Raw genomic sequence first — 27558 nt, forward strand, 5'->3', positions numbered from 1 at the left:
TACTAATAGCATATGGGAAGGGTATGTGGATATAGCATATGAGAAGTTTTTGTAAAAAGTCTGTATTTTTAATTTCATGCTAACAGAGCTGTCTCTGTACTTTTCTGAAAACTCCATATTTGAAAAGCTGATTATAGAACTTTGTCTTATTTATATTTTAAATATTCCAGATACCCGATGAAAAAAATCTTCAAATGGTATAAAAATGCACAAACATAAGAGAAATATTTAAGAGAAATGAGTAATCTATTAATAACTTTAAGTAAATAAATCTAAAAGAAACGGGAAAGGGAGAGAAAAAAATTCTAATTAAGCATAGTCCAATCACTTTGCCCATTAAATTCTGTTTTCTTCATGTACATTCTGATGTCCAAAGGAGTTAAGAGAACTATTTGATTTCGTGTAGCTGATGAGTGACTAGGATTCAGTATGCCTACTCCGAATTCCAGGGTCCTTTCTAATGTAATATTCCTGAACATGCTCAGAAAGCTAAAACATCAGAGTATTTTTCTTTTGGCACTTTGTTGTGATTCATGTCAAAATGGAAACTTAAACATGTGTTGAAGTTTGTGAAGAACATAAATACATTGATTAGGTATGATAGAATTGCACCATAGTAATTTCAAAAATGTTTGAGAATTAAATGCATTCTTCTTTTGTTTTGTTTTGTTTTGCAATTAACTCTGCATTGAGCTGTCAGAGTGAGAGAAGCCTTGGGAAAAAAAGAGCTATGCATCACATGTCCACAGGGAAGTCTGCAAAATTTTTCCGTTTCATTGCTAATGAGTCATTTTCACCTGACTCCTGCTCCCACCACTTCCCCCCCTGAAGAGCCAGCTGTCATTTTCCACAGCTGAATGGGTTTGGTACCAGACAGGTGGCAGCAGGGTGGGGAAGAAATTGTGTCAGTGGGATGTAGTTAATCTGGAATTAGGATGATCCACCTGGTATCATTAAAAATTGTATCATAAATGGTTCGCTACAATATAAACAAAACTTAAAAGTTAAGGTTCTCAATATCCTTGAAAAGACAAGAATATTTAACATTAACTGAATATTTGAGCAGTCTTCTACACAGTATTAGACTAATAAAGTCTAAATGTAGAAATGACAGTGTTTTATATCCTATTTATAGGAAAAATGGATTGGGCTGTGTTATTCTAGATTCTGACATTTATTTACTCTGTAACCTCCTGTGTGCTATAGGTTCTCTGAAAAAAAAAAAGTGTCTTGACATCAGTAAAATCTGGTTGAAGCTTAAATGGTTTAATATATTTGGAAATAAGGTAAAAGTTAAAGGAGGATGTGAGGTTAAGAAAGTGTGATACTTTTCTTAAAAAAGATTTTATTTATTTATTTGACAGAGAGAGAGAGCACAAGCAGGGGGAGCAGCAGACAGAGGGAGAAGCAGGCTCCCTGCAGAGCAGGGAGCCCAATGAGGAGCTTGATCCCAGGACTCCAGGATTATGACTTGAGCCGAAGGCAGACACTTAATGACTGACCACCCAGGCGCCCCATTGTGATACTTAGTTTTATGTGTCAACTTGACTGGGCCACTGGGTGCACAGACATTTGGTCATTCTGAGTATGTCTGTGAGGGTGTTTCTGGATGCAATTAACACTTGAATCTATAGGCTGAGTAAAGTGGAGTACCCTCCCTAATGTGAGTGGACCCTATCCAATCAATTGAATGCCTGGATAGAACAGAAAGGCTAACTTTCTAGTGAGTAAGGGGATTCCTCTTGCCTTCAAGTTCAAACATCAATTTTTTCCTGTCTTCAGACTTGAACTGAAACATAGGTTCTTCTTGGGTTTTAGGCCAAGGCCTGCCAACCTTCAGACTGTAGCTATAACAGTTGGCTCTCCTGGTTCTCAGGCCTTCAGAATTAGACTGCTCTCCTGCATCTCCAGGTTGCTTACTCCAATGTTGGGACCTCTTGGTTTCCATAATTACATTTCCCATTAACCTAATTCCTGGTAGTATATTTATATAAGTATAAATATATCCTTATTAGTTCTGTTTCTCTGGAAACACTAATATAGAGAGGATGTTTATATATTTTTAAGATGGAGGAGACAGATGTATTTAAATAGTGTTAAGAATAATTCCATTGAGTCTCTGAGTAGTAAGGTATGTGATCAAACTAGGGAATTCCATGTCCACTTCTCCACTGATGTACCTCTTTTATTAAGCATAGCCATTGGTCCTATGCAATGTTATGCAAAGTCTGTGTCATGGCTCAAACATTTGGTAACTTCTTTAAGAGTGGTGCATGCTGAAGACAGAAGGGCAAGAAAAAGAAAACCATACCTAAAAATATATGTTGATTCTAGTGAGGGAGAATCCTCTCCCCTTCCAGGTGGGAAGGATACCAACATATTTAACTTGCTACCAAGCAGCTGATTAAAGTCCTCATGGAATAGGGCCAGATTGGTGGCAGTGGGTGGGCTTAGCCTAGTTTGGACATTCTGTTCTGGTAGTAATTGGATCAGCTTTATTGAGTGAGTGCTCATGTTGTTGGGCCCCATGGCTAACCTCTGTCTTTGACAAGGTTGCCACTCTGTCTATGAGTCCCCATGCTAATACTAGACTGACTGATAACAGGGACAGGCTCTAGTTAGTTGGACAAGATACTCTGTGTATTTGTTTGTGTGTTTGTTTGTAATGTTTGTATTTGTTTTGTAATGTCTCTTTCTAGTGGGTGGTAGAGTGCCCAACCTCATATATGGTAAACATACCTTAACACAATATCATAGACGGGGTGGCTTAAAAAACAGAAGTATATTTTCTCACAATTTTGGAGGCTAGAGGGTCAACATCAAGGTATTGCTAGGTTTGATTACTTCTAAGGCTCTCGGCTTGCAGATGACAACCTATTCTTTGTGCCTTCACAAAGAATGTTTCTGGTTCAAATTTCCTCTTCTTTTTTTTTTTTAAGATTTATTTATTTATTTGAGAGAGAGAGAGAGAGTGCCTGAGCAGGGGGAGAGGCAGAGGAAGAGGGAGAGAGAGAGAATCTCAAGCAGACTCCCTCCTGAGCATGGAGCCCGATGTGGGGCTCAAGAGCCTGAGATCATGACCCGAGCTGAAACCAAGTCATATACTCAACTGACTGAGCTATGCAGGTGCCCCATCAAATTCTTATAAGGACACCATTATAATGGATTAAGGCCTACCTAAAGACCTCATTTTAATTAATTACTTCTTAAGACCTTATCTCCAAATATGGTTACATTCTGAAGTATTGGGGTTTAGGACTTCAGCATGAGTTTTGGAGGGGCACAATTCAGCCCATAACACCAGTCTTCTAATCTTTTTCCTTCCAGCCCCTGGACAATGAATCAAGCCATTTGCTACTGTCCACTGTATTTTTATGTATTCTTACTTTAGGCTATTTCTCTTTCAACAGAAACTGGATGACCAGATTTACTATCTCTTGAAAGAATCCCCCCCAACCCCCACCCCTCACTCAGGATATATTTCAGAGTCAGCTTATCATAGTATGTGCTTATTTTCAGGATGCACACACACACTTAAGGGTACCTCGTTCCTAAATAGGATTTTTTTTCTTTTAAAGATTTTATTTATTTATTTGACAGAAAGAGAGACAGCAAGAGAGGGAATACAAGCAGGGGGAGTGGGAGAGGGAGAAGCAGGCCTCCTGCTGAGCAGGGAGCCTGATGTGGGGCTCGATCCCAGGATCCTGGGATCATGACCTGAGCCGAAGGCAGACACTTAATAACTGAGCTACCCAGGTGCCCCCTAAATAGGAATTTTAATATGAATAGAAGTTCTTCAGGTGGACAAGTCATTTAAAGCACAGAACAGTACTAGATCCTGTCTTGGAGTTAATATGCTGCCAATAAACATTAAATATGAATTAAGTTCTAGCTATAAGGTTTTTTAAAATGTTAAATTCATTTATTTGTTTTTCTAATCATTGACACATTGGAAATGAAAAATTAAAAGCAGATTCTATTAAAGACAGTCATCCTGCAAAAAGTCCTAAAAGATAAGCTAAAAAAAAAAAAAAAAAGATACATGCTATATGCATTAGAGAGAATTTGAAATAGAGGAATTAGGAATGTAGAAGAGAAAAGGAAAATATCAGGTGACTTTTTTTTTTTTTAATTTTAGGCTGGTTATAAGGATTTTTTTTCCCTTTGTGCAAACCCAAAATCCCTGTTAAAATGACAAAAATCAGCAGACTTACATAAGATAAATTCATGGTGACCAAAGGTGAGTGAAGCAGGGTTATGAATAATGAGACATCTCACCTCCTTTTTGGTTAAGTCACCTAGGATTTCTGGGTGAGGTTTGATCTACTTTTAAAAGAAATGGAGAAAAAAGATAGGTTGGCAAAGGTCATAACTTTGTACAAGGTAGAACTTGAGATATAGCAACTAACATGTAAAACTGAGTTTAGAAAGAACTTTATCATCTTGAAACTTTTATTATAATCCTTTGAGTAGACAGAGGATCTGACATCATTATTTCCATTTTAAGGCATTAGCTCAGAAATGCTAAATGACTTTCTCAAAATCTAAGAGTGGCAGAAGCCTAAGGAAATCTGACTGATTCCAGATGTAACAGTCTCTTCACTACAACACACTGTCTTAAAAGACAGGCATGAGCTTATTGAGAATACAAGAGTGGAAAGTTTTGCTTCTGAGAAGCAAACTGGAGGAGGGAATTTAAAAACAATAAGAACCATAACACAGTCATTCATTATAATTTCTTATTTTGCTATATTAATTCATAATTAAAGCAGGAAATAATAATTAGTATTATTTATCAAATGCTCAATATAGGTCATGCACTTTGGTAAGCTTATGTGCATTATTTCATTTAATTTTCTCATTAATTCCATGAAATAGGAAACAAAAATGATGTGCCATATCTTCACTAAAAAGTAATGACAATAATGGGGACACAGAATTCTGACTCCCAAATAATTCTTCCTAATGAAAGTCAAAATTGAAAGAAACGTAACTCTTTACATCCTTAAGTAAGCTTTTGCTGTTTACTCAGGTACTTAACACTCTGCCAAAATTTACAAACTTCAGAAAAAAAATCAGCTTCCTTTTTTTCTTTTTTTTAATTCTGTGCCCTAAGGGATGAGTAGAAATGTATAATTGTCACATCTTAAGAAAAGAAGGAAGGGAGAAAGAAGGAAGGAAAAAAGAAAGGAATTAGAAAGAGGGAAGGAAGGCAGGAGAAAGGTAGAGATAAAAGATGTGAAAATGAAATAAGTGTGTAATCCCTCTGCTCATAATTCCTCACAAAACTAGACAACATTTTTACTTCTTAAAAGCACAATGATTGGGTTTTGAAGTGAACTTAGAATATATTGTTTCCTCACATAGTGTTGTACATGTAGTGTGAAATTGAAAAAAAATTAATTTACAGTGACTAAAAAAAAGTTATTTTGTGTACTACAGGGATATCTAGAATTTAGACTTGATGTCAGAAATGCAGGGCAGGATTAGAGAAAATCACTGGTTGACTGATGAAATTACTGATATTCCACCCTGTCGATTCCAGTGTTAATCTCTTGTGGTTCCAACTAATATAAATAAGAACCATAAAGATCAGTAATCTTTGGTCATGAAGTTACTAGCAACTGAAATACTTTTTCTCAATCTAATCATGATATATGCAGGACAGGTTTCCTTTAACTTTTGGTAGTATCTTAACATGGAATTTGAGTTAATGGCCTTCAATTACTTTGAAGTCAGCAAGCTAATGTTTCAAAGCTTATATTCCAGCTTAGTTATTTGAAATAAAATGTATTATATATATGGGTAGCTTTGCTCTGGTTTTTATGTTGGCACATTCATAAATCTATCAAAGAGTAAATTTAGAAAAATACAAATTTCACTGAGTAGAGAATTTCATTGGGACAGTGAACTTCATTAGAAGTAAAAGAACATGGATGGCCCCATACATGTAAATTCCTTCCAGGTAACCAAACAAGGTGCATTTATACAATATTTTCAAACATGTTAAAATGTAAGTCACTTATAAGATTTTAATAACCAATACATATTTCAAATTTCTTTTTTTCTTTTTTTCTTTTTTTAAAGATTTTATTTGTTTATTCATGAGAGAGAGAGAGGGAGAGGCAGAGGCAGAGGGAGAAGCAGGCTCCCCGCAGAGCAGGGAGCCCGATGCGGGACTCGATCCCAGGACCCTGGGATCATGACCTGAGCTGAAGGCAGACACTCAACCGACTGAGCCACCCAGGCGTCCCCATATTTCAAATTTCTTAAATCAAGGGAATAATAAAGATAATTTAATAAATATTAGGTATAGCATAGAACTATTATAAAAACTTTTAAAAACCTGAAATATAGGTATAAGTTAATGTGTTAACTGTTTTTTTGTGTGTGTGTTGTTGTCGTTTTTATTTCATCTTTTTTAAAAAGTTGATTTTTTTTTAATTTAAATTCGAGCTGGTTAACACACAGTGAAATATTAGTTTCAGGTGTAGAATTCAGTGATTCGGCACTTATATAAAACACCCAGTGTTCATCAATACTAGTGTCCTCCTTAACCCATCACCCATTTAACCCATTCCCCACCCACTTCTCTCCCACTAACCTTTAATTTGCTCTCTATAGTTAAAAGTCTGTTTCCTGGTTTGACTGTCTCTCTCTCTCTTTAAAGATTTTATTTATTTATTTGTGAGAGAGAGAATGCACACAAACGGGGGGGGGGGGGCAGCAGGCAGAGGGAAAAGCAGGCTCCCCGCTGAGCAAGGAGCCCAATGCAGGACGCAACTTGAGCCTGGGATCATGACCTGGGCCAAAGGCAGACTCTTAACTGACTGAGCTGTCCAGGCATTCTTCTTCTTCTTCTTCTTCTTTTTTTTTTTTTTTTCATATGTTCATCTGTTTTGTTTCTTAAATTCCACATATGAGTGAAATCATATGGTATTCGTCTTTCTCTGATTGACTTATTTTGCTTAGCACACTACTCCCTAGTTCCAACCATGTTGTTGCAAATGGCAAGATTTCATTCTTTTGTTATGGCTGCATAATATTCCATTGTATATATAGACCACTATCCATTCACCAATCTATGGACATTTTATAATGCTGCTCTAAACATCAGGGTGTATGTATCCCTTTGTTTTCCTTTAGGTAAATACCTAGTAGTACAATTGCTGGATCACAGGATAGTCATATTTCTGACTTTTTAAGGAACCTTCATACTGTTTTCCAGAGTGACTGCACCAGTTTGTATTCTCGCCAATGGTGCATGAGGTTTCCTTTTTCTTTACATTCTTGCCAACACTTAGTTTTCCTTGGGTTTTGATTTTAGTCATTCTGACAGGTATGAGGTGGTATCTCATTGTGGTTTTGATTTGTATTTCCCTGATGATGAGTGACATTGAGGATCTTTTCATGTGTCTGTATGTCTTCTTTGGAGAAATGTCTGTTCATGTTTTCTGCCCATTTTTTAACTGGATTATTTGGTTTTTAGGTGTTGAGTTTTATAAGTTCTTAAATATTTTGGATACAAACCTTTTATCAGATCTGTCATTTACAAATATATTCTCCCATTCCATGGGTAGCCTTTTAGTTTTGATGATTGTTTCCTTCACTGTGCAAAAGCTTTTTATCTTGATCAAGTCCCAATGCTTTATTCTTATTTTTGTTTCGCCTGCCTCAGGAGACATATCTAGTAAGAAGTTCCTATGGCTGATGTCAAAGAGGTTACTGCTTGTGTTCTTTTCTAGGATTTTTATGGTTTCCTATCTCACATTTATATCTTTCATCCATTTTGAGCTCATTTTTGTGTAAGGTATAAGGAAGAGGTCCAGTTTCATTCTTTTGCATATTGCTGTCCAGTTTTCCCAACACCTCTTTTTTTAAAAGACTGTCTTTTTTCCATTGGATATTCTTTTCTGTTTTGTCAAAGATTAATTGACCATATAGTTATGGGTTTATTTCTAGGTTTTCTATTTTGTTCTATTGGTCTATGTGTCTTTGTTTGTGCAGTAGCATACTGTCTTGATCACTACAGCTTTGTAGTATACCTTGAAGTCCAGAATTATGATGCCTCCAGATTTGTTTTTCTTTTTCAAGGTAGCTTTGGGTATTCGGAGTCTTTTTTGGTTCCATACAAATTTTAAGCTTGTTTGCCCCAGCTCTGTGAAAAATGCTAGTGATATTTTGATAGGCATTGCATGAAATACGTTGATTGCTTTGGGTAGTATAGACATTTTAACAATATTTGTTCTTCCAATCCATGAGCATGGAATGTCTTTCCATTTCTTTGTGTCATCTTTAATTTCTTTCATCAATGTTTTATAGTTCTCAGAGTTCAAATCTTTTACCTCTTTGGTTTGGTTTATTCCTAGGTATCTTAAGGTTTTTGGTGTGATTGTAAATGGGAATAATTCCTTGATTTCTCTTTGTGCTGCTTCATTATTGGTGTATGGAAATGCCATAGATTTCTGTACATTGATTTATATCTTGCAATTTTACTGAACTCATTTTCTAGCAATTCTTTGGTGGAGTACTTTAGGTTTTCTAAGATTTTTATTTATTTGTCAGGGAGAAAGAGAGAGAGAGAGAGAGAGAGAGCTGCAGTGCAAGCACCAGCAGGGGGAGCCGCAGGCAGAGGGAGAAGTAAGCTTCCTGCTGAGCAAGGAGCCTGATGTGGGACTGGATCCCAGAACCCTGGGATCATGACCTGAGCCAAAGTCAGACACTTAACCAACTGAGCTACCCAGGCGATCCGAGGCCTTTTACTTATTTTTATTGTCTGATTGCTGAGGCTAGGACTTCTAGTACTATGTTAAATAACAGTGGTTAGACTGTCTTTTTCCTGACTGTAGAGAAAAGCTCTCAGCTTTTTCCCATTAAGAAAGATAGTAGGAAGGGAGAAATGAAGGGGGGGGAATCGAGGGGGAGATGAACCATGAGAGACTATGGACTCTGAGAAACAAACTGAGGGTTCTAGAGGGGAGGGGGGTAGGGATTGGGTTAGCCTGGTGATGGGTATTAAAGAGGACATGTACTGAATGGAGCACTGGGTGTTATACGCAACCAATGAATCACGGAAGACTACATCAAAAACTAATGATGTAATATATGGTGATTAACATAACATAATAAAAAAATTTAAAAAACTAATGATATAATGTATGGTGATTAACATAACATAATAAAAAAAAGAATGATATTAGCTGTGGGTTTTTCATGTATGACCTTTATGATATTGAGGTATGTTCCCTCTATCCCTACTTTGTTGAGGGTTTTTATAATGAAGGGATGTTGTATTTTATCAAATGCCTTTTCTGCATCTATTGAGAGGATCATATGGTTCTTATCCTATTTTTATTAATGTGGTGTATCATATAGATTGATTTGCAAATATGGAACTACGTTTGTAGTCCAGGAATAAATCCCACTTGAATGTGGTGAATGGTTCTTTTAATGTACTTTTTTGGATTTGATTTTCTAGTATTTTGTTGAAAATTTTTGGATCCAACTTCATCAGGGATATTGACCTGTAGTTCTCTTTTTTAGTGGAGTCTTTGGTTTTTGCATCAGGGTAATGCTGACCTCATTGGATGAATTTGGAAATGTTACTTCTATTTCTATTTTTTTGAGTAGTTTGAGAAGAATTTAAAATTTTCTTTAAAATTTTGGTAGAATTCACCTGGGAAACTATTTGGTCCTTTAAAATTTTGGTAGAATTCACCTGGGAAACTATTTGGTCCTGGACTTTTGTTTTTGGGGAGATTTTTTATTATTGATTCAATTTCTTTGCTGGTTATTAGTCTGTTCAAGTTTTCTGTATCTTCCAGTTTCAAATTTAGTAGATTATATATGTCTAGGAATTTATCCATTTTTTCCATGTTGTCCAGTTTGTTGGCATATAGTTTTTCGTAATATTCTCTTATAATCCTTTGTATTTCTGTATTGTTATTTGTTCTCTCTCATTGTGATTTTATTTATTTGGGTACTTTCTCTTTTCTTTTTGATAAGTCTGGCTAAGGGTTTATCAGTTTAATTAATTTTTTTCAAAGAACTAGCTCCTGGTTTCATTGATATGTTCTACTGTTTTTATTTTGGTTTGTTTTACTTTATTTTTTAGTTTTTATATTATTTATTTCTGATCAAATCTTTATTATTTCCCTTCTCCTTCTGGCTTTAGGCTTCATTTATTTTTCTTTTTGTTGTGCAGTTTGTTCTGTCAGTCCTCAGGTTGATTTCATGGGTATTCAGAATGATTTGATAGTTATCTAGTGGTGTTTGAGGGATGAGGCAAGCTTGGGGTCTTCCTGCTATTTCACTATCTTTGCTCTACCAACCTATTTCAGCTTTACTGAATTACAATTACAATTCAGCTTTACTGAATTACAAATTTGTAAGATACATAAATGTACATTGTGATGATTTGATGTACACACCTACTGTAAAAGATTTCCCCCATCTAGTTAATTAACACATCCATCAACTCATTTATTTATTTATTTGTTTATTTATTGTGAGAATATTTAAGCTTTACTATCTTAGGAAATTTCAATCATACAATAGAATTTTATCAACTTAGTCACCATGTTTTACTTTAGATCCTCAGATTTTTTTTAAGTCTTTTAGCTAAAAGTGTGTACCTTTTAACCAACCTCTCCTTATATCACCGATCCTCCAGCCCCTGGCAATCAGTTTTTGATTCTGTTTCTATGAGTTTGACTCTTCTATTAACTTTGGATTTAGTTTGTTCTTTTTCTAGTTCCTTGAAGTGTAAAGTTAGGTTGGTTATTTAAGATCTTCCTTTTTTCTTAATGTAGGATTTTGTTTTTGTTTTGTTTTTGCTATGCACTTCCCTCTTAGAATTGCTTTTACTGCATCCCATAAATTTTAATATGTTGTATTTCCATTTTCATTTATCTTAAGATATTTTTTGACTTCTCATTTGATTTATTCTTTGACCCATTGGTTGTTCAGTAGCATATTGCTTAATCTCCAAGTATTTTTAAATTTTCCAGTTTTCATCTTATATTTGATTTTGGCTTTCATACCACTGTGGTCAGAAAAGATACTTGATATGATTTCAATACTCTTAAAGTTATTGACTTATGATGTTTAACCTATTTCTATTCTTAAAGAAAGTTCCATGAATCCATAAAAAGAATGTGTATTCTTCTGCTGTTAGAAGGAATATTTTATAAATATGTTAAGACATTATGCTCTGGTGTGTAGTTTAAGTTCATTGCTTCCTTATTGATGTCCTGTGTGTATTATGTGTTAAATGTTTTAAGCTATTGCAATCCATGAGAATTGGATTAAAGTTATATTCTTCTGTGTTTATTATTAAATATAAATTATAAAGGAAAATTAAATCTGGAAAAGCAACGACTGACTAAATATCTAATGTTTAAAGTGTTATACCTATGTGTTGATATGGTTAACCAGTATAAGAGTATATGGTCATTTCCTGTATAACTAAATAGAGCCTGTTTCTTAACAGGTGACCTTCAAGGATTGTGATTTAGTGCCATTCAAGATCTACTAGCATCACTTTTGCATGACTACTGCAAAAAGATATCTTTATAGAAATCAGTTCTTTTTTGAAGTTTATAACGTGGACCCTGTTTTCAGAAAGCAGGTACAGTTCATTTTTTTATTAATCTGCCTTTATAGTTGAAATGAATTTTGAAGGGGAAAAAATACATAAAACGTGTGTGTCATTTATGACACTCCTTAACAACAGCTCAATATATTAAAGTTAATATTTTATATACTCAAAAGTAGTGTTTTATCTTTAAATTGAAAAAAGCTTGATTGTATCAAACTCTACAGATATTGTGAAGATAATATTAATGAAAAATAGTAAACTATTTTGTCTTTATTAAATTTACAGTTTTATATGAGCATGGCAAGAACATGAAGATCGTGTTAAATTGTTGGAAACAATAAGAGAAACAGTCCTCTGATGTACCAGCCTCTATTTCTTTCTTAACAAACATATAATATGCTAGTGGGGAGATTTTGTTCCTTTTGATGGCTTGGGTTGGAAAACAGTCCTTAACTTATTCAAATAGGAAGTCATGAGCAGAATGAGTTTGAGACATCCCCACCTTCATAGGGAATCTTCTGAGTGAAAGTGATTATTACAGAGTTTGCTCAGCTGCTCCACATTCTTATATACTTATTTAACAACCCAAATCATTAAATAGTAATTGTATCTATTTGCATCTAAGAGTCCTTTAAAATTAATACATTAAAATATTTTAGAATACATGATTAGATCCATGTTTATTATTTATGTGTAAGTGGACATCAACAGATCATCTCAAATTAATTCCACCACCATGTACTGCTTGACTATAATATTTATGATATATCTTTAGATAATCAACCAAATAGGTCAATTCACTTTTATATAGAATTCATTATCTTTGTTTTCTAATTATTTATAAAATATTGACAGTATCATACCTAATTTCAAGGCTTCCATATATCTATCCTCTAATTTGTTAGGTTAACTCAAGTTAATTGATTCAAAATATTGGAAAGTATTTTACTCAGTCTATTCTTTGTTTTCAGTATCTTCAGTCTTAAAAATCGGAGTTAAAGAAGGAAAGTGACTAAATCTGAATTTGGGGGTAGTTCTGGAAGAGAATATAAGTGTGAAGAGCTTGGACAGGACTTTCTACAAGTCAGGTCCAAATTCTGGAAGGTAACTGCAGAAAATTTTACATAAAAAGTGCCTTTCTTTCATTCCATTAAGTCATATCAGCTTGTAATTTTTATTGAAGGCCTTTATTGAAGGCCCGTACAGTACGAGGTGTCCTTAAATTAACTGTGGAGAAAAGCCACCATGAATTTGAGATTTTCCCAAAGACTAAGAAACAAGAGGAGAGAAAAAAAAGAAGTGGGTAGAAAGTCTCTGATAGTGAAACTCCAAACCATGGAAAAGAGTAGTTTGCCATAAATTAGTGCATTGCTACATTCTAATATTAGACAGATTTTTAACCAAATTTTGCGATCATAGTTCTATTTCTTACAATAAGAATGATCTCAGAATAGGCTACATATAGAAAATAAAATTAAAATAATACAAAGTAAAATTAAAATAATAATTTGTGTTCTATTTACAAATTATATATACACATCTTGGAAGGTATATAAAGCATTTTGTCCTTAACTCTTAATTACTAGAACATCTTAACAAATCAAAGTCTCTATTAACTTCCTACTTTTTTGATATCTGAGAATACCAGAGATAAATTATATGTAGACAATTTAAATAGATTTTGTAATGTTAGAAACGATTTATTTGTGGTGCTTGTAGCATTTTCAAAGAAAGGCAACTGACCACAGCATAGCTCCTGTAGGTAAGCGAATTTTGGATCTAATGCTCACTTCCAGATGGATGATTGATATGCAATTTAGATTTATGGTAGACATATCAGCAGATAGAAATAGAATGAAGTAAATGTCTTTCCCACCTGTGAATGGTTTCACTCTATCAATTACCAGCTGAATTGTATTAAATTCAAGTAATTCAACAGAACTCTAATTAATTTTTGAGAGGAGAGGTTTTGTCAAGCTATTAATAAATCCAGGTTTCAAGTTGAGGATATAGAGCTTATTTAACTGCACAGGGAACCTATGGAAGCAAGTTTGGCATAGCATAGTTCACTCTTGTTAAGTTACTCTTGTTATTGCTCTGCCCAACTAATTGAAAAGCATATTGGTAGAATAGGAAGCAATTGAAACAAATGAGACAGACTGAGCACTCCAAAAAGACATGAGTGAATTAGAATTGATGAATCTGATGAGAATGGATTCATGGTGTCATTTTAAATAAAGTCGCATTTCATTCATGTACTTGCACCTAATCTGTCACTACAACTACTAAAAAATATTCAGGGGAGACACTGACAGTTTTATCTTAACACAATCAACTATATTCCTGCCATAATAAGAGGCAACATATATTAAAAGGTGTCTTGAATTCATCCTCTGAGGATGAAATGTTTTGCTCAATAACTTACACAACTTTTATCTGGCAGGCATTGGCTTAGCTCCAAAAGAGAAGAGTCTGAATGGCTCTAGGTTTATAGATTTTCAGAATTGGCAGAATTCTCATCATCTATTGAAAAAAATCTCTATTCCTTACTCTCAGTGTATGCAATCATAGAGTACTACAGCTGATAAAAATAGTGGGATGTTCTCCCAATTTCAAAAATGGGAACTTAATTTTTATCCTAATAGTCTTGACAATTACATCAAAATTTGAAAAGGGGAAAAAAAAAAAAAGAAAGAAAGAACCTTTTCACATACATTAGTTGCTACAAATGTATTGTGTGTGTTAACAGCACCGCTACTTGTTATGAATCCAAAACGGACAATTTAAAATAATGGGGAAATTCCATGGAGATTATTTTGGGTGAAATATTTGAAATTTTAAACAACTGGAATGTCTATAATAGTCGTTCAGGGGTAATGTGTCAAAATAAATGGGAATGTATAATTTTTAATTGTAAGTAAGGAAGATGGAATGGTTCCTTCCAAAATTGTTATTCAATAATAAAAATCTTTATTTTGAGGTGTTACAAACATCTGTATTTTGCCATCTGTAAATAATAGTATTTTTATATACTATTTTATCTTATGAACTATTAAATACTATAGTTGTAGTTTTTTGTCTTTTGGAAGATACTATTTTGAAACCCTTTATAAGAACATTTGCTATATAAAGTATGCAAAAATACATTAATATGTGAACGAAACATATGACTTAAGTAACTTATCAGTTGGTATGAAATATTATATAATATGAAGTTGTATGAATTTCTTAGATAACATTTATCTCTATCTGCTAGTTGTAGAGGTGGGAGGGGTGATTTGAATTGACTACCAAGGGTTTATTTTTAATATCAGTTTATTCATAGAAGACATGGTAAATTAATATTTCTCAAGTTGGAATTCCTGAAGATATGAAAGGAAACTGGGTGTGCCCAAAGCAAGAAGAAGGAAAAAACAGTAATAAATTTTGATGTGAAATATGCCAGAGTGCCTAAGTTTTATAGTGCATAAACCTTTGCTACCATGATGCAAGGCAGTCATAAACTTTAAACATTCAAACACTTCCAGTAGTGTGAATGTATGCAAAATACCTCATACATGATACTTGCTCAGTAAATAATAACTTTTTTTGAATATTTCTATAGTGGAAAGAATTAACAGAAACAGAGAAAATACTGACATTTAGGCTATGTCATACTTTCCTACATGTTTAAATTTCAAGGAAGGCTGAGCATGGAAAACAAAAAAACAGAACAATTTTACTGGAACAGTTTTCAAATATAAGAAAGATTTTGTCTAATCTTGCTTACAAACAAGCAACTGAAACCCTTAGCCTGAATGCTCAGCTGCCTGAACACTTCTAATCTATCCTACAAAATATATGAGAGGCTCTTTCTCTACCAGTAAATGTCTGAAAATTCTGAAATTCAGTTAGCCTCTCTGTATGCAGCCAAGATACAGGGTGAATCCCAGACAGACATTGATTAATAAGATACAGACTTTTCCTTAAAATCTGTCACATTTGCTGAGTGTATTGAGGTGATTTTGACAAATGGAAAAATTACACGCTTTGGAATAAGGCTGACCCAGGATTGAATCTCTGCTGTAAATTTGATGGTGTAGAAACTTGACTTAATAGTCATGGACCTCAAGTTGCCTTAAGCTTTAAAAAGTGGATAATATCTCATTTTGCAAGGGTGCAAGTAGTTGAATCTATCTATCTATCTATCTATCATCTATCATCTATCTATTTATCTATCAATCATCTATCTATCTATCACCTATTATCTATCATCTATCACCTATCTATTATCATCTATCATCTAGTTTCTTTCTTTCTTTCTTTCTTTCTTTCTTTCTTTCTTTCTTTCTTTCTTTCTTTCTTTTCTTTCTTTCTTCTCTTTCTTTAACTTATAAGACTCTGAAGTTTTTTTCTACTCGGGTAAATTAGTATAGCACTCATTCTATCACAATAGTAATCATGTTAAACACACTTTTACACGTATATCTGGAGTTTGGTATCTGAAAGGCATTTAACATGATTACAACTGTGATAGAATAAGTACTATACTATTTTACCACTGAATGGAACAAAGCTTTATAGACTGTTTAAATTAAAAGGAAGAAAGAAAGAAGGAAGGAAGGAAGGAAGGAAGGAAGGAAGGAAGGAAGGAAAGAAAGAAAGAAAGAAAGAAAGAAAGAAAGAAAGAAAGAAAGAAAGAAAGAAAGAAAGAAAGAAAAAGAAAGAAGGAAGGAAGGAAGGAAAGAAAGAAAGAAAGAAAGAAAGAAAGAAAGAAAGAAAGAAAGAAAGAAAGAGAAAGAAAGAAAGAAAGAAAGAGAAAGAAAGAAAGAAAGAAAGAAAGAAAGAAAGAAAGAAAGAAAGAAAGAAAGAAAAGAAAGAAGGAGGGGCAGGGAGGAAGGGAAAGAGGAAGGAAAGAAAGAGGAAAAAAGGAAAGTAAAGAAAGAGAGAGGTGGAGGGAGTGAGGAAGAGGGTAGGGGCAAGAAGAAAAAAAATAGGTACTCCTCCTTTTTATGCAATAATAACATTTGCATCCTGGGGCTGTTGTGTTATAAGGTTAACACAGAAAAGTGATCCATCTGTCATAAATATTAGAAATGGAATACAAAAAAATAAAAGCTTCCATTTCTAATTGAAACAATGATATAATTCTCTGCTGGATTTTGTTTTGGCACATAACACTATTTCCCCATTCTTGTCCTCTCCAATTAGGAGCCCCGGGGCCTAATAACTACCTTTCTCAGAAGACTTGCCACCAAGATTCAGGATTAAGTGCCCTTCAATAGGACACATGAGATATCAAAGGTGTAAAAGAATCAGAAGTCTTATCATTGTCCTTCCAGCTACAGTGGTACCAGATCCTTTTCTTAGTATCCTGCGTTTCAGTGCTAAAAGCTACGATCATTGCTGGAAGTTATCTACAGTTTTTACAGTTTCTAACTCTTTGAAAGCTCACAGTTAATTGAAGATTTAGCAGTGGTCTTTCCTGACATTAGTTCTTTCAGATATTCTAATAGTTTATAAGCACCTACTATCTACATTCCTTTTTGCTTAGAATACCATGAGTTTTATTTTTTTATAGCTAATCTAGACAGATAAAGAGGATGCCTAAAAATAAACGAATAAACAAAATGCACACATACACACACAAGCCTAAAGAAGTGCATAAATCAGAGATATATCATGTTCATAAATGGGAAGACTCAATTTCAGAAAATGTCTTAATCCATCCTCAACTAGTTTTATTTTGATGTAACTTTACAAATAATTAAGATAATATGTTAGTGGGGTAGAGTAGACTCCTGAGGTAGATCAAATAGCACAGATAATGTTCTATGTCTTCATAAAAAATTGGTATGCAAGCAATGTGATACTGCAGATCAGTGGAGAAAGAATAAATGGTCTCACAGTTTGTTCTAGGTTATCCATAAGAAAAAATAAAATAAAATCATTTCTCTCAGCATGCCATGAAAAATAAATAAACAAGTTATATTTAAAAGTTAAATTTAAAATGCAGAGTTTTGAACATTAGGAAGAAATATTGATACTAAGTTCATTACTTCAACATAAAGAAATATATTTTTAAACAAGAAAAACAGTCTGTGAATGAACAAAAGGACAGATGTGGCTACAATTTAAAAAAAAACAAAAAAGAAAGAAAAAATAAGATTATGTGAGAGATCTTGGTACCCAAACTTTTAATAGCTCTCTTTTGCTTGTAAAGTAAAAACAAATTTTGATGTGGGCAATTAATACTTTTTACAGATGTGCTGTAGAATAACTTTGCAAGTTTACAGTGTGGAAGATTGTTATTTTGTCTTTAGCTTTCTTTGTATCTGTATTATTTGGCTTTTAACTTTCCAGTTCTTCTTAATAAAGGAATAAAGTGTATTTACCTACCCTTTGACTTTGGGCTTAGTCATGTGACTTGCTTTGATCAATAGAATGAAGCAAAAGTCATAGTACAGCAGCCCTATGCCTTAAGATACGTTGCATATTTCCACTAACTCTATTGCTCTTTTTCCATCACCTTGAAAAAAGGACAAAAAGAGATATGTAGAATACAGCCACCCCAGGTGAACCCTCCCAGCTAAGCCTAGCCTTAATCAGTTAAAGCCTCGGCCACCCAAAATTAAGTTAGCGATAATAAATAATTGTTGTTTTAAAACATGGAATTTGGGGATGGTTTGTTATGCAGCAATGACTAACTGATTAAACTATTATTCACAAGTCAATTTATATTTCTCTCATTCTTGTTACTCAGTATCTATAAATATGCATTTCACTGTCCTTCCCTAATTTCACTGTTCTTATTATTAATCCTATCTGGCATGCCCATTATACACAGTTTCCCTTCTTTTAATGTTTGAGATCAAGGTCAAATGAAACCACTTCCATCATATGTGTCAGTTTCCTTTTGTATAAAATGAAACACACATGCCACATACTGAATGATATCCATATTTGTTCATCTGCTTTTATTTCCCATACAGTAGTCTTTAAATCTAGGTACTTCAATTTTATACTAGTCTGTACTTTCCATATAGTTTTATACACAGTGTATGTTTAATATTTGAACAAAGAAAAAAGCATAAATAATGATGGATATCATTACTTACAGTTTTTATATTACATAGAGAAACTAATTTCATTTACAAATTATTCCTGCAGATTTAAGTTTTGCTCTTACTTTTCTGTGGGGACTGTAATTCAAGGAGAGTTCAAATGTAAATTAGGCAAGTTGATGATCATGCCTCCACAGAAGTTAAGTAATCTTCAAATAATGATCGTTAGGGCTAATATGTCAAAATAAGGAAGTGGAAAATCCCTACAACTAATGTATGGTGAATTAACTAATTAGACTATTAGCAGTAAAGATTACAATGTAAATGGTTTTTATTTATTTTTGTATTATGTTATGTTAATCACCATACATTACATCATTCGTTTTTGATGTAGTGTTCCATGATCCATTGTTTGCATATAACACCCAGAACTCCATTCAATCCGTGCCCTCTTTAATACCCATCACCAGGCTAACCCATTCCCCTACCCCCCTCCCCTCTAGAACCCTCAGTTTGTTTCTCAGAGTCCATAGTCTCTCATGGTTCATCTCCCCCTCCTATCCCCCCCCCCTTCATTCTTCCCCTCCTGCTATCTTCTTCTTCTTCTTCTTCTTCTTCTTTTTTTTTTTTAACATATAATGTATTATTTGTTTCAGAGGTACAGGTCTGTGATTCAACAGTCTACAATGTAAATGGCTTTAGTGACAGTATTTTGCCTTAGTAAACTTTAAGAGGCAATAGCTGGGTTTCAAAAAGTGGAACATTATTGCATAAATTGTATACTTCACTTAGAACAACAGCATTTTTTTCCATTGAAAATAAAGTTTAAAATATCTATATATTTTCTTGTGTTGTAACTTAGAAATTGGTATCTCTGTATGCTTTAGTGATTAGTTCATGTATGAAAGACATAATAAATTGTCTACAATTGAACACCAGACCTCTTTTTCAGTCAATTCTATTCTATAACCATGGCTGCAAATGTCATTTAAAAAATTATGCTTTTACTTTTACACTACTTTAGACAAGTTGGTACATTTACTCTTCAACCTGTTTCTTCTTCTTCTTTTTTTTTTTTTCTTACCTAATTTGCTTCTGACATGTTGAAGATGGGGAATAAAAAAAAAAAAAAAAAAAAAAAAACACATTATCCTCAGTAAAAAGTTTTTGACCACACATGACTTAGGTGATTTGGGGAGCAATAGTTTACACATAAGATGGGAAAAGTATGTTTCAAAACGAAGAAAAAGCTTAAAATTTGGGGTTGCTTGTAGTACTTATAAATACTCATTTTTTTCTTCTTTATGGAATGATGGAAATTCACAGACTTAGCTTGACCACCACCTCATAGACTTAATCTACAGACAATATAGTATGTTAAATACTTCATACTATCTATGTGCTTCTCATATAAGTACGTTCTTAAAATAATTAAAGATTCCATTCTTATATCTTAAATCTAATTTTTAATAATATTTTAAATATTTAATATTGAGCTAGCATGTGGAATAGAAAGTATTAAAGGATCTCTGAGATTTGTTTGGGATAAAGTAGAAGGTGAAAAATCACCTTTGTGTTTATATGTCACTATAGCAAATCATATTGTTTTAAGATTTCAGTGATGCGTAGCAGTGGAAATAAGAGATAAGTACAACAGACTTTTCCATAGACTGAGTTTTCCAGGTCATTTAATCCTCTCTAGTGTCTTCAGAACACTTCAGCAGAGTTAATGATAACAGATTGTCACATTATTGTCTTCATGATGATCTGTTTGGGTAGAAGATAAAAAACGTTCTGCTCCTAAAGTTATAGGTAAAAATACAGTGATCATCAACTCATCAACTTTGCACACATGCTTTATCTCTCTCTCCCTCTTTCATACACACACGTCATGTGCATTGGTTGTGTCATTTTATTAGAAAGTATAAACTATCAAGAATGAAATCAAAAGCTGGGAAATAAAAGTAAAAAAGGCCAGTATATACTGGCCATGAGTGATAAAAAATCATGTCCTTTGCTCTTATAAGTTCTTACACTCTCATTCATATCCATGTAAGAATCTTTGAAAGCAACTCTAATAAATATTATTACAATTCTTATGCTATAATTTTATTATAATTTTAACAGATTAAAAATAGAATGTGAGACAATAACTGGGAGTCTAGAAATAGATATAGGACCATTCCATGAACTGAGAATTGACAGCTTTACAGTGTTGGCCAGAAGACACTCTAAGAAGCAGATTAATAATTATATATGCAAAGCAACTTAGAAGTAATTCATAAAGTAGTAGATAGCTGAGACAATAGTCTAAAGAAAATACTGGGAATACTGGGTTGAACCACTGTTGTGCTATCCAGTAAAGGTAGGTAGTAGCTATATGTACTATTGAGCACTTGAAATGTGGCTTGTTTAAATTGAAATGTGTTGTAAAAATAAAATACAATACAGATATCCAAGACTCAGTATGAATAAAAGTAAAATATTTTATTTATAATTTTATTTTTATCAAATGCTTAAGTTATACTTTAGATATATTATTTAAATAAAATATATTATTAACATTGCCTGTTTCTTTTTTTTTTTTTTAATTACATATGAAGCTTGCATTTGTGGCCTATATATTTATATTGAACAGGTCTGGTCTAAAGAATTTCAGCAGTATCATGTAATTATTGATAAGGCAATCACAAATTATCTAAGAATTGAATGTATCCATTTTACACCTCCAATCTACTAGACAACTTTTATCATATATCTATTAGACATGTTCCATGTTAAGGAAACATAAAGACAATAATTAAAAGCTTTTGCCTGAACCAGTTTTTTACCTTCTGGGAAACTCAATTCCACAACCTACTAGAATTTGTAAAGTCCTTGAAATACTCATCCAGAGCTTTTGGATACTAATTATTTTTCTTCTCAAGCACTCAGAGATAATTATATTTAAGTGCCTGTGAATGAGAAAACTTTTAGTGAAAGTTATCTGTATAGCTTGAGGAAGGGTCAGCATATCCTGAGTGAGGTACCTGTATAAAACCAACACCTAACCAAACCAAAGTCCATGGCACAGATCTGAACTATTCTCAGTGACATTTCTGGCTACAGTAGATTTATTCACACCCTTTATACTTAAACCAGGCCCAAACAATGCTCTCTTCAACTCTGCTTTCTGGTTCTGGCCTTTGGAGGCATGCAATGATTACTCAAACTATGTGTAAGAAGTAAAAAGGAAAGGAGAAAGAATAGAAGAAAGAGCTGAAGAACTTTTTTTTAAAGATTTTATTTATTTATTTGAGAGAAAGAAGAGAGAAAGAGAGCACATGAGAGGGGGGAGGGTCAGAGGGAGAAGCAAACTTCCTGCTGAGCAGGGAGCCCGATGGAGGGACTAGAGCTCGATGGAGGGACTCAATCCCGGGACTCCAGGATCATGACCTGAGCCGAAGGCAGTTGCTTAACCAACTGAGCCACCCAGGCAACCTTAAATAAATAATAGAACTCTAGAATCTTGAAAACTGAAAGTGCCAGATAAGATAACTACCACAGCAATAAAAAATACATTTATTTAGTTTGTTCCAAAGTAGAAAGGTGATCTAAAATTTAAGGATTGGAACACAAAAACTAAATTTCACAAAAAAATACCAATAATTCTAACACAATAAATCATGACTCTAAGTTTCAATGTGGCACCATTATTTTCATTGAAAAATTATTCATGTGTTTCCCTGTGTTGTTACACTTCATCTTGCCAATATCATCTTTGAATTTAAATATGTATATAAATAGCATTTTTTTAATAAATAATTAAATGTAACTCTAATGCACATTGTTTCAGTATTCCTGATTTGAGTAGATGTTATGGACTTTCTTTTCATCAACTTAAGTATTAGTAAAACCAAATGGATATACATATATAGATATATCTATATATATATCTATATATGTATATATATAGATATATATAGGTCTGACGATTAGTAAAGTCAAATGGATATATATAAAACAACAATGGATAGTCACTGCATTTCTAAGAAATACTTGCTTTGGAAATTGTGTTCAATTGCATCAGAAATGTTTCAATGACTACTTTTTGTCCAAAGTAGTAAAACCTGTAATAATAGCAATAGGTAAAATTCATCATTCACTAATTAAGTATCAGAGGTGTTCTATGATTGATTCTCACAACAACTTTCTAATTTAAGATTATTAATATCCCTAAGATAAATCAAAACAGTAAAAGATCAAGGAGTAAATATTTGAGGGTGTTTTAAATACATGTGATCTGGTTCTAGAGTCTCAATTTTTTTTTTTTAAAGATTTTATTTATTTATTTGACAGAGAGAGACACAGCGAGAGAGGGAACACAAGCAGGGGGAGTGGGAGAGGGAGAAGCAGGCTCCCCGCTAAGCCGGGAGCCCGATGCGGGGCTCGATCCCAGGAACCTGGGATCATGACCTGAGCCGAAGGCAGACGCTTAACGACTGAGCCACCCAGGTTCCCCTAGAGTCTCAATTTTTAACTACAGATCTCCTGCCACACTGGGAAGACTCTACAGTCTTCAGTCTCCTACCTATCAAAACACAAGTTCTCTCGAGCCATGTTACCTATATGGTGTACATGTTAAAAATGATTTCCAGATAATTTTCTGGATGTCATCTCTGTTTGGGTTCCCCAAGCATACCCTGATAAGAAGACTATGGTGTTGATAGTTTACCAGGGAGATGATCCCAGGAAACACAAGAGAGATGAGGAAAGCAAGACATGGAAGGCAGAAAAGTCAAGAAAAGGTGCAGTTATGAACAGGTCAACAAATACAAGTGGCTGGAATTCTATCATGCACCAACTTTCACATAGGTTTCTGAGGTTTCACATAGAACATGCTTCAAAATTGTCACACCAAAGAGATAGGAATTTAGTTAAAGAGATAGGACACTTAGTTAAGTGTCCTTCATTGATCTCATTGGCTGAGTGTTGACTGACTTGGCTGAGCATTAAATCCTGGGGCCATTTTGGGTTGCCCTGCTTTGGCTGAAAACCATAGATCTCCTGCCACACTGGGAAAACTCTACAGTCTTCAATCTCTTACCTATCAAAACACAAATTCTCTCGAGCCATGTCATCAGTGAGCTCCTTTGTCCCCAGAGAGTGGAGTTCATTCTTGCTGCTCTCAGGCAAGCCTCCTAGAGTGAATAATTGCCCCTCATGTGTCCTAGGCATTTTTCAGATTGCTCTTTTTTTTTTTTTTTTTTTTTGACAGAGAGAGAGAGAGAGATTGAGAATGAGCAGAGGGAGAGACAGGCAGAGGGAGAGGGAGAAGCAGGCTCCCCGCTGAGTAGGGAGCCTGATGTGGGGCTTGATCCCTGAACCTCAGGATCATGACTCCAGCTGAAGGCAGATGCTTAATGATTGAGCCACCCAGGCACCTCAAGGAGAATAATTTTAAAGTAGAACATTTATTAACACAATTTGGAGTTGGAAGGGAAATTACAGTGTACAGCTTTGACAATTTTTCTCTGTAATTTGTTTTGAAAAGGGGCAGTACACTTAATATTTTCCTGATATTTAGCTGTATGAGAAATGAGGATAAGCATAATCTTACAAGAAACTTTTGAAATGCATATTATTCATATAGAATTTAAATTAGTTTGTAAATATTACAGTAAAAATAGTAAGTCACACACTCTTTTCAGAAATAACTATTTTTTTCTACTTGAGGATTTTCAAAGAGTAAAGATGAAGATGTGTGAGAAATATTTTTAAGAATACCTAAAGTATAGTGAAAATAATTATTTCTGTGTCCTATATAAAGTCAAATTAAAGAAAACAAAAATTAAAACTATACCAAATTTTGCTTTCTTTACTATTTCAATGATCACTATAATATTAAAGTTGGAATAATTATTAAACTATAGTATTCATATATCAGAATATGATATGTCAGGTTATATATTTTACTTTAAATTAGATCCATGAACTTTGTTTGTGAAATTGAATTAATGTAATACAGTTTATATATATATATGTTTTGGTAATAGCCCCTTCAACTTTCATTAGTATATGTGTTAACTTTATACTGCTATTAAAACGTCTTCAAAGATATAGCACAACAAAATATCTGCTATATAGCATATCATATATCTTAGTAATTTTAAAATGTTTAACCTAAGTCTTCTAAAATTTATCTTTGTATTGTGTCTGACCAGACAGCTGTATACCTCAATGTCATTTTTTTTTAAATTTCCTGTACTGACTTGCCTTTGTATTTGCTGTTGTCACAGAGGAAGATCTTCCTCTGGCTATGGTTCTTCTAGCTGGACTTAGAATCATAGACATGAGATAGATTAACAGGAGAAAGTCAAACTTAATAAGCATATGTACAGGGAATTTACACAGACATGAAATTCCAAAGACAATGAGGCAAGATGAAGCTTATATGAGCTAAGGAGAGGGGTAGGGACTTGAGGACACAAAGAGGAGAAAACTCATTAGCAAGAAGGTGAAAAGAGATATTTGGAAAAACAAAAAAGCTTATCATGCAGATAAGTTCCTTAGGTAAAGGAGAGTCTCTGTTAATAGCTCTCTTCCTGGTATAGGTTGTCCTTTCCAACATAAGTTTAGGTAGTTGAGGGGGGTGCAGAGAGGTTTCCCTGCATCTTCTGGATTTTGATTACTTCTAACACAAAATAATCTTTATGCCAAAGGGACCCATCTTGGGGAAACTGCCCTGGGCTCCTACACTATCAATTTGTATTGAGGGGCATAATAAGAATCAGTAATACTTAAGTTATAAGAATGAGTTGGGCATGTCACCTACCATGTCTGAGGGAGTGGCAGAATGCCTCTTTCCTTACTGCCAAGAACAATTGGTTGTCTCCTGAATAATTTCATTTTTTTTCAATTTTATTTTGTTGTTACTGTTTGGTGAGGATGAGGGAGATAGAAAAAAATAAAATTAGAGATCTGGTGGGAAAGAAAAATCAGTCAACATAAGGCATTATAAGGAATTTAGCTTTTACTTTTTATGAGGTGAGAAGATGTTGGAGGATTTCAAACTAAGAAATGTAATGATTTAATTTACATTTTAGGTATTTGTTGATGGATTAGATATGACAGGAAAGAAAACAAAAAGTATAGATGTCACCCGTGTTTTGTGTCTGTGTAACTGGAATGTGGGATCTGCCTAGGCAACCAGAAAATGGAATTTCTTCTTATGGAGATTGAGAAAATGGCAGGTTTCAAGTGGGGGAGATTAGGAGTTTATTTTCAGAAAATGTGGAATCTTATTTGATATACAAATGAAGATGTAAAATGGGTAGTTGTACATATGAGTTTGGAAGTTTAAGAAAGTGGAGTTGGCTAGAGATATGAAATTGGGAGTCTTTATTGGTGTTTCATGCTAATAATTTAAAAGAAGACAAGGAAAGGAAGAATAATATAGTCTAAAATGTAGGTTATAGAGGAGGAGAAATAGAAAAAGAGCCTGAGAAGGAACACCTACAGAAAATGAAGGACAAACATGAGATCGGTGATTCAGATGCCTTGTAAAAATACCTTTTAAGAAAGAGAAAGTGGACAGCAATAGCAAAGGCTGCTTACGTCTGCTAAGATGAAAACTTAATATTGACTTTATTTGCTTTGATTTCATTGTTACTTAGCCAAGAGTTTTGCAAGTGGAATGATGGTTTGGTGGAAATGAACACCTGATTTGAGTGCATTTGAGAGGAAATGGGAAAAGAAAAAGCAAAACGAGCAAGCACAAAGAGGTTTTTCTCTAAGCAATAATTATTAATATTAACAATCCTAGTAATAATTATATAAATGTAAATAATTAAATGAAAATAAATAATTGTAAAAGCAATGATACTTTCATTTTATAAATCTACATTAAACATATTCACAACTACAAAATATAATTACATCTTCCTTAGAAATATTATTTTCAGTCTTCACATTTTCAGTATTTTGAGAAAACATTTTTTTTGCTTACTTTTGCTTCTTCTCTAAGTTTCTCCCAATTTGACCTGACTGGTTAAATAATAATACACTGAAGATGTCTAATTGTTTGGGTGATTGACATACTTGGTCCCTTATAAAGCATTTGAAAAAAGGCCTTATCATATTTGCACATTACACCTTTTGTAAATTAATAAAAATCTAGCAAAAGGTAAAGTAAGATTCAATGTCATATTATAACTGGAGAAGAGGCTTCTTCTTGAAATGATTCTTACTCTAATGAATACCCAGAGCTAACTGAAATAGTTTAACTCCCAGATTTTTTTATTTAAATACACATGATAAATAGAACATTGAATATTGACTTATAATAAATATAAATGTGTATTTCAAAACAAAATACAATTTTCCTAAAATAGAACATCTAGAATTTGTTTTCAGACAAAATGAATGCAAATCCAAATAGTTTAAATTTATAATTACATTTGATATTGCTTCTATACTAGATTCATAGCTTGACTTTTTGATGCATTAAAACTTAGAGGTGGTCTGGAAGTGTGGAATGATATGACATTTGTCATCAGAAAGTATGAATGTGAATCCCAACTGTGCTACTTCAAGATAGTATATTAGAAGCAACCCCATAGTCTCAGGGTGCACACTTGTAAAATTATTATAATCAGAATATCTATCATATTGTATCACCATGGGATTTAGTGGGATATGACTTATAGGTCACATGCTTTGTACTCTATGTGAAATGGGAAGCATTTTATTTACAAATACTGAAAAATGAGAGAAAAGGGGAGGAAAAACTAAAAGCTTAGATTTCTCCTCATAAGAACATCTTTGTCTTGAAAATCATTAAATGTCTCTGTTGAATTATTGAGCAGAAAAAATTCCAGAGATCAAGAACTTTATGAAATACATCCTGAGTCCAGTCTCTTACATTTGGAATTTAAG

General features: G+C 33.6%; 1 protein-coding gene across 12 annotated transcripts in view; it reads left to right on the forward strand.

Moving 5' to 3' along the window:
* CNTN5 (contactin 5) overlaps positions 1-27558 on the forward strand; it is a 1392146-nt gene that overhangs the window by 320848 nt on the left and 1043740 nt on the right. For all 12 annotated transcript variants that reach the window (XM_064577192.1, XM_064577190.1, XM_064577193.1 and 9 more), the window contains one exon: positions 11492-11629. The gene's annotated coding sequence lies outside the window, so the exon portion shown is untranslated. The remainder of the gene's footprint in view (positions 1-11491; positions 11630-27558) is intronic.

This window comes from Mirounga angustirostris, unplaced genomic scaffold, assembly GCF_029215605.1.
Source record: "Mirounga angustirostris isolate CCGP_5_RB_7025 unplaced genomic scaffold, mMirAng1.0.hap1 SCAF_13, whole genome shotgun sequence".
In the NCBI taxonomy this organism is placed as follows: Eukaryota; Metazoa; Chordata; class Mammalia; order Carnivora; family Phocidae; genus Mirounga; species Mirounga angustirostris.